Source organism: Rattus norvegicus, chromosome 2 (genome assembly GCF_021556685.1).
Source record: "Rattus norvegicus strain SHRSP/BbbUtx chromosome 2, alternate assembly SHRSP_T2T, whole genome shotgun sequence".
Classification (NCBI taxonomy): Eukaryota; Metazoa; Chordata; class Mammalia; order Rodentia; family Muridae; genus Rattus; species Rattus norvegicus.
In genome coordinates, this window is record NC_141535.1 from 184,298,139 (window position 1) to 184,306,457 (window position 8,319).

General features: G+C 45.2%; 2 long non-coding RNA genes across 2 annotated transcripts; one reads left to right on the forward strand and one right to left on the reverse strand.

The window, feature by feature from the left end:
• Nucleotides 1-209: 209 nt before the first annotated feature.
• On the forward strand, nt 210-5,654 carry LOC147996406 (uncharacterized). The gene is made up of 3 exons (XR_015676502.1): nt 210-563; nt 1,924-2,235; nt 4,560-5,654. It is a non-coding gene; the product is annotated as an uncharacterized LOC147996406 (long non-coding RNA).
• LOC147996407 (uncharacterized) lies at nt 4,440-7,564 on the reverse strand. The gene is made up of 3 exons (XR_015676511.1): nt 7,369-7,564; nt 5,798-5,864; nt 4,440-4,799 (listed from the first exon to the last, which is right to left on the reverse strand). It is a non-coding gene; the product is annotated as an uncharacterized LOC147996407 (long non-coding RNA).
• Between the last annotated feature and the right edge of the window lie 755 nt (nt 7,565-8,319).

Below are 8,319 nucleotides of genomic sequence, written 5' to 3' on the forward strand. Positions count from 1 at the left end.
TGTGTCATGTGATGTTTTTCGAAACTGTCTTATGAGAGGATGTTTTGCTGAGGCAGACACGTGGGAGGATGTTTTGCGGAGAACAGACACATGGTGTTTTTTTCTAGGAACTGCCTGGGAAAAGGTCATGTGATGTTTTGCTGGGGCTGACGATTAGGAGAACATGTGATGTTTGGAAAGTTATAAGTATAACCCAACAGACAGTGGGTGAGGCCATGGCATTGACTCACCTCGGTGCTCTCTGCTGGTCTTTTTTGGGCTTTGCTGACTGACGAGGTAGCATTGGTTTGCTTTGCCTTCTTTAATGACCATCATTTGTTGTAACTTCACAGAGAGAAATGTAGCAGAGACCTTCTGGTGGTGATCTAGAGGGTTCTTGCTGCTTCTGTGAACTCGGGCCGATTGGCAGAACCTCGTGGTTTCTTCTGGATCAAACTGTCATTGTGTGTTCATGAATGGTGTTTGCGAGTGAGTTGAGCTACCACTGCTGATCGTGCGAACTGAACTGCTGATATCCTGACAATGAAGATTGGAATCGCCCCCAAAGAATTATTTTTAAACAGGTTCGCATCCTCCTTTGACCTATTTAACCTTTCCTTTCTACTACCTCTGGTGGGTGGTGGGCTAGAAGGGAAGTTGATGCATTTAAGAACCCTTATTAAAGTAAGTTTTGAAAAATCTAAGCCTGTGCATGTACCACACTGCCCAACTGTAGGGTACCCTTATGAAAAATAGTTTAATTTTTTAAAAAATGAAATGCATGCTCTAACAGGGTAAACCTTAAAGATGACGCAGAATGAAATTAGCCAGTTATAAAACACAATCCAAGTTACAGTATACAAATCCAAGTTATAGTATTATGTGATTATTTTTGTATGTGGCGTGGACAGAAAGTGGAATGGCAGTCACAAGCACTTGAGGAGAGAGGAACAGGAAGGAATCTTAAGAGGTACAGAGTTTGGAGTGGGAAAGGTGAAAGAACTCCAGAGATGGGTGGGGTGGGATGGTTGCACGACACTGTAGAAGTAATACCACAACCACACACTTAGAACTGGTTAAGCGGTAAGTTTTTTTGTTATATATAACTTACCATCATGAGAGACTTTATCAGAAGGCAGAGGCAGGTGGACCTCTGTGAGTTTGTGCTAGCCTGGACTACACCGCATGATTCAGGATAACCTGGACGACATAGAGAAAATAGTGAAGATACTTACAATGCAAAGCAAAAGGATTATGCTAAGCTAGAAAACTGTTACTTCATGGTTGTTTCTCATGGCCCTCTATGCTGAACTTCACCCACCCACATTTACCTGTGAATGGTAACCGTTTCCCAGCATCAGCCATTGCTTCTTCCCAGTCTTATACCTTTGTACCATCCTTCTCTCTTTCCTTGGCTCCTCAGTTAGGTTTCATGGGCTTTTAAATTTATTTTTTTTAAATATATTTACTGGTATAGTTTCTCTGTGTAGACTGGCTAGCCTGGAACTCACTGTGCAGACCAGGTTGATCTTGAACTCACATTGAACCTACTGCTTCTGGCTCTTGAGTGCCAAGATGTAGGGGTTCAAATCCCCAGAAAGTGTGTTTAATACTGGGTCCTCGCTTGGTGAAACTGCTTGGGAAGGATTAAGGGGTATTGTGTAGCTGGTCTTAGCCTCTGTGGGTCCTTCTTTCTTTCGTCCTTCTCCACCCTTCACTCCCTCACTCTAGATAAGAGAGAAGAAAGGATAGAGAGGAAAGAGATCCTTGAATCCTTAAAGTCAGGTGTCAGAAAGGGTATGACGTTATCGTTAGACGACTTCCTGCTGACTAGAAGCATCGAGTTCCTTAGAGGGAGTTTGAGGTTCACAGTCAGGACACTTACTTTTTTCTTCTTGTTGTTTTTTCTTGCACATGACCTACTAAACAAATTGTGGCCAACAGCAACTAATGCAACGCCAGCAGCCAACCAACATCGAACCATCAACCTACCGCCTCCCGGGGCCCTGGCATTTATCTACCCTCTGAAAAGTCCCCAGAATTCCAAACGTCTCCCAGTCACAGAAGCTCTCTGAAGCTGGCAAAATCACGCCCCTGCTAGAGCACGAGGCAAAGCTCGTAAGCCGGACAATCTGAAGCAGCCCCACATCCCACACCTGGGATTAAAACAAAAATACATTCTTACATTATTTCTGTGCTTTTTTAAAGAAATCAAAATACCCAAACCATCTTTACAGTACGGCCTTGTTCGGGGAGGTAAGTCACTGGGGATAAGCCATTCCCAGTTAGCTCGCTCTGTCTAGAGTTTGTGTCTTAAGATGGGAGCTCTCAGGGTTGGGGATTTAGCTCAGTGGTAGAGCGCTTGCCTAGGAAGCACAAGGCCCTGGGTTCAGTCCCCAGCTCCGGAAAAAAAGAACCAAAAAAAAAAAAAAAAAAAAAAAAAGATGGGAGCTCTCAGCTACTGCTCCAGCACCATGCCCACCTACCTGCCGCCATGCTCCCTGCCATGATGGTTATCAGCTCTAACCCTTTGAAGGAGTAAGCCTCACATAAATTATTTTATGAGTTGCCTGTGGCATGGTGTTCTGTCACAGCAGTAGAAAACCAACTGAGACATACGGATTACAATTATAGATTTATTTTATTTTTACTTATGTGTATGTGTGGGGTCTCTATGTGGATGACTACATGTGCCAATAGAGGCCAGAGGCATTAGATTTTCCTAGAGCTAGAGTTCCATGTGATTGTAAATGGCCAGGAATTGAACCCAGGTCCTCTGGAAGAATAGCCAGTGCTCTTAGCCATTGAGCCATCTCTCCAGCCCTAGGGTTGTTTATTAATGGCTTCAAATTCTTTGGCTCAAGTCACCCTCCTATCTAACTCTCCTATCTAACTCTCCCAGTTGTTGGGATTACAGGTGGGTGCTACCATGCTCAGTTACATTTCCAAAGTTGTTGTGACTAAAACTCAATTCAGGAAGCTCCCTTAAAGATTTTAAATCATCATCATCAACAACAACAACGACAACGACCCTAAAAGCACTGCCAGGGTTGTTGTTCGTAGAGTGGGGTCAACTGCCTTGTCTACTTCCAGTTCTCCTTGAAGGTCACCTGTTCATTTATTCCTTTGTTTCCTGTCCCCTTTCAACACCGCTGGCTCACCTTGTATCTATGCCAAGAGCCCTTGGGACAGGGAGGCAGAGAGGAAGTCTCCGAGCCACAGAGAAGCCCAGGCACAAAGCCTGGGTGGGTGTTGGCAGCTCTTGAAAAGTCTGTTTAAGGGGTTGGGGATTTAGCTCAGTGGTAGAGCGCTTGCCTAGGAAGCAGAAGGCCCTGGGTTCGGTCCCCAGCTCTGAAAAAAAGAACCAAAAAAAAAAAAAAAAAAAGAAAGAAAAGTCTGTTTACCAACAACTTACATGTAGTAATGTTTACAGTCCCTCAGAAGTTCGCATATGAGGCCAAGCAGTGAGAGCCATACCAAGAATAGCAGGGAGAATCTGACCCCATACCCACTCTGGGGCAGGAGGACACTCTAGATGACACTATTGAAACCCAGCCTGCGCTCCATGACCAGAGCTGAGCAAAAGGCCTGTCAGTCTCCAGTCTATGAACCTGGATTATAGATCAGCCATGTATTTCAATCTGGTAATTCCAGATGATTTTTCTAGAAAGTATCATTGACTATGGTCGTCCCAATCCCTCAAACCCAAACTCTGAAGCTCACCCACACTCTGAGCAAGCTCATCTTTGTATTTAATCTTCTGAAGTTAAAATAGGTTTCAGTCAGCATCTATCTTTGGTTCTGTATCTAGTCTTTGGTTCTGGTTTGGCTCGGCTGTCTAAAACCGTAAGTCCTAGCTAACCTGGAACTCACTATGTCAACACTAATGTGACACTTGACTTTGGTTTGTGACACAAGTTCTCATCATGTAGCCTAGGCTGGCTTGGAACACATAAACGCTGTGCCTCCCAAACGGCTGGGATTACAGATGCCTGCCACCCTACTCAGCTCCATCAGTTCTAAATGACGGACCACCCAGCGCACAGACACTCAGTTTTCTCTATTCAGCTCCTGGTGCCAGGCAAGTGCCCTAGGGCTCCCTTCAGGAGCGACTCTTTCCTTCAGTGATCCAGGGCAGTCACCTCATAGAACATCCCGCTAGTCACAGCAGAGTTCGCTACACTCCTACAATGTGGGCCCAGTACCCACAAGCCATTGGGCACTGGGCCAATACTGGGATCGGGAGACAGATAACCCCTGCCATTTAGGACTTCTCAGTTTTGGCTAGCGGCAGACAAGAGGACAAACGTACTGTGGGAGGCTACATACCAGGTGCTGAGGTAGCACTGTAGGGATGACTAACAGTGTCTGGCACCCCCTGAGGAGGGGGAAATGATTCACCAACAGGTATCAGGTGTGAGGGATTTCTTTGTTTTTGAAACATAGACCATAGCCTCAAATGTGTCCCATAGCTTGGTTTTTATGCAGTGCTAGGAATTAAGCCCAGGACTTTGTGCTCTAGGCAAGATAAACTCTACCAACTCCTGTAGCCACAGGCCTTGTTTTGTTTTGTTAAACAGGTTTTCACAAAGTGGAAATTTCTGGTTTCTTTGGAAACTCAGTTTGTCACGTGATGTTTTTCTGGAAGCTGTCAGAGAGATGTTTCCAGCCTTCGGTGGTCTTTGCTGGTCTTCACTTCCTAGAGAGAAACGCACAAAAGGACTTCTCATGGTATTCCAGCTGATTCTTGTCTCTTCCCGCTGACTCATGCCTGTTCGGTGGAGCATGGTGGCTTGCTATTGGACTAGACTGCCGGTATCCTGACAATGAAGATAAAGAACTACTTCTAAACAGGTCCACGCCCTCTTGTCCTATTAACCATTTTCCTCCCTTCCTTTGATCGGAGGTCCAGAAAGGAGGTTCAAGCGTTTAAGAACCCTAATTAAAAGGGGTTGGGGATTTAGCTCAGTGGTAGAGTGCTTGCCTAGCAAGCACAAGGCCCTGGGTTCGGTCCCCAGCTCCGAAAAAAAGAAAAAAGAAAAAAAAAAAAAGAACCCTAATTAAAGTAGGTTTTGAAAGCTCTAACCTTACAGTTTCACTAGCCTGAGCTAACCTCCAACTTAGTATGTAGCCAAAGTTAACAATAGAATCCTGATCCTAGTGTGTTCACTTCTCAAGTGCTGGGATTACAGGCGAGCAGCACTATCGAGTAGGGCTGTTTGGTTTTTTTTTAACTTTATTTATTTGTTTGTTTGTTTGTTTATTTATTTATTTATTTATTTGGGAAGGGGTGCTCTTGCCAAGAGCATCTTTGGAGGCGAGAAGGAAATGTATGTTTGGGGAGGGTTTCTCTCCCATATGGGTCCAAGGAGTTGAATTCCCATCTCCTGTCTTGGCAGCACCTTTACCTGCTGGCTACTTTGCAGGCCTAGGGTTCTGTTTGTTTAGATTATGGTGTGAGTGTGCAGGCTAAGGGACAGCTTTTAAGAGTCAGTTCTCCGGCTGGAGAGATGGCTCAGCGGTTAAGAGCACTGACTGCTCTTCCAGAGGTCCTGAGTTCAATTCCCAGCAACCACATGGTGGCTCACAACCATCTGTAAAGAGATCCGATGCCCTCTTCTGGTGTGTCTGAGGACAGCTACAGTGTACTTATATATAATAAATAAATAAATCTTAAAAAAAAAAAACTTAAAAAAAAAAAAAAGAGTCAGTTCTCGGGGTTGGGGATTTTGCTCAGTGGTAGAGCGCTTGCCTAGGAAGCGCAAGGCCCTGGGTTCGGTCCCCAGCCCCAAGGGGAAAAAAAAAAGTCAGTTCTCACCTGTCACATGGCAAATTCAGGTCACTAGCCTTGGCAACAGATTCCTTTCCCCCATCTCTCCTGGCCTCTGAATAGAGTTTGAAAGAAGACAAAAGCATAAGGCAGGGGAAAGGTGTCGCTGCGTCTCAGAAAACAACCTGCACAGAAGTCCAGTAACCAGGCTGAGGGGCAAAGGCTCAATTCAGCTGCCACATCTCCGTGGCCTGGGGGGTAGGAGAAGAAAAACCTGTTACCTCGTGAGCCAAATTATCTTTCTATGCAGCTGTCAGCCCCTTAGGTCTGTTCCGTGGGTCTCTACAGTGTAGTTGTGGACAACTTTCTGGAGTTGATTCTCTCTACTTTTAGGTGAGTTTGCTGCACTGGTCTCAGTTTCTCTTTCTGAGCAGTTGTTTATTATTTCTTCCTTTGTCTGGGAGGAGTCATGCAGATGTGGAGGGCAGGGATAAGTGATTTGACTCACTGAGCCCAACCTTGAACTCATTTTTCAAAACAAAAATTTTTTTTTAATATTTATGTGTGGGTTTAGTGTGTGAGTCTGTGTGCGTTTGTATCTGTGTGTGTGTTTGTGGGTGTCCATGAAAGCCACTCAAGGTGTTGTATTGCCTAGAGCTAAGTGACGACAGACAATTGTGAGTCACCCATGTAGATGCTGGGATTTGAACTCAGGTTCTGTAAGAACAGCATACAATCTCAACCACTGAGCAATCTCTTTGACCTGCCAACCATAATCTCTTGATTCTCGGGCCTTTGCCCGAGTATGTCTGTGTTCGCACACCCAGCTCAAGTCTTCAGGCAGCTTGTGATTATGCACAAGGTAACGATGATTGGAACCCAAAGAACCTGCCCTCTGAGAGAAGAGGGAGCTGCCAAGCCACATGCCTGGTGGGTAAGCCACCAGCAGCCAGCCCTCCTTACCACCCACACTGACCTTTCCCCTTAGAGTGCTCAGGCTGGTGACTGTCATCCAATGAACACATGACAATTCCAGTTACATCATCCTCTCTAAAACGGGTGGCTTGACAGAGCTTTCTGGAAACTCCAGGCCCAATTCTTTCATGACAGGAACTTATTTTTTATTTTTTATTTTTTTATTTTTTATTTTTTTCGGAGCTGGGGACCAAACCCAGGACCTTGAGCTTGCTAGGCAAGTGCTCTACCACTGAGCTAAATCTCCAACCGCGACAGGAACTTATTTAACAGGAGCAAAGGAACTGACATTTCTCCAGTGACCCTAAGAACCTCTTGGTTAAACACCAAGCCTTACACGTGAGATCTTTCTGTTGTTTTGAGGCAGGGTATCGTATAACCCAGGCCAGCTTCAGACATTTTGTGTAGCCGGGATGTCCTTGAATTCCACATTCTCCGGTCCCCACCCCTACTGCCTCCCAAGCGCCGGGATGACAGGCAGGGCTCTTCCTGTCTGGCTATAAACGCAATCTTAAAATCAGCTTTCATTTCACCAAAATGTTTACCCGCCTTTAAAATGTTCCCAGAGGTCTGCCTCTGGTGACACGAGCAAGCAACGAAACTAGAGCAGGGAGACATGTTCGGTTTTTTAAATAAATACTTACTTTCCTGTAATCCAATTTCTTTTTAGGCCTGGCCTTTATCCTTCTGGTGCTGGACCTAATTTGCAAAACAATCCCTCATCTCGATCTAATTCGGCTGTTGCCCTTTGCTTTAGAAAGGGGGGGAGGGGAGAGAAGGAGGAAGAGAGAGAGAGAGGGAAGGAATTTGGTATTTACATCATGAAAACTCCTGAGACCCAGGTGAGGTTTCCGGCTTGTCCTTCTGTGAAGCTCACAGTGGCCTGCCCTCTAGTGGTTGCAACCTGGGGTTGCTCGTATAGCTGAAAAGGACTTTAGTCTCACCCTCTCTCCCCACCATCATTTTTATTTATTTATTTATTTATTTTAAACAGAGAAACTGAAGCTCACAGAGGTTAAAACTTTCAGGTAAAGATACACTGATGTTAAGGTAGTAGCCAGGCAAGATGCACACACTCTTTAGAGAACCGGGGAGGGAAAATGGTCACCTCTTTGAATTTGGAAAGGCATTATGGCATTTAAGAACAGGCATCTTGGGGGATGGAGAATGGTTCGGTAGTTAAGAATGCTTCCTGCTCTTGCAGAGGACTGGAATTTGGTTCTCGCTACCCATGCGGGGGTTCACAGACATTTGTAACTCCAGCCCCAAAGAAATTTAATGCCCACTTCTGGCCTCTCCAGGCGCCTGCATTCATTCTCATTCTCTCTCTCTCTCTCTCTCTCTCTCTCTCTCTCTCTCTCTCTCTCTCTCTCAAAATAAAAAAAAAAAATACAAGTGGCAGAAGAAACAGATGGTTCAACTGTTAAGAGAACCTAGCTGCTCTTCCAAAGGACCCAGGTTCCATTCCCAGCACCCACATGGTGGTTCACAACTGTCTGTTAACTCCAGTTCTTCTGGCCCCTGAGGGCACTGCACATATGTGGTGCACAGACATACGTGAAAACAAAACTAACACACATAAAATGGAAATAAAA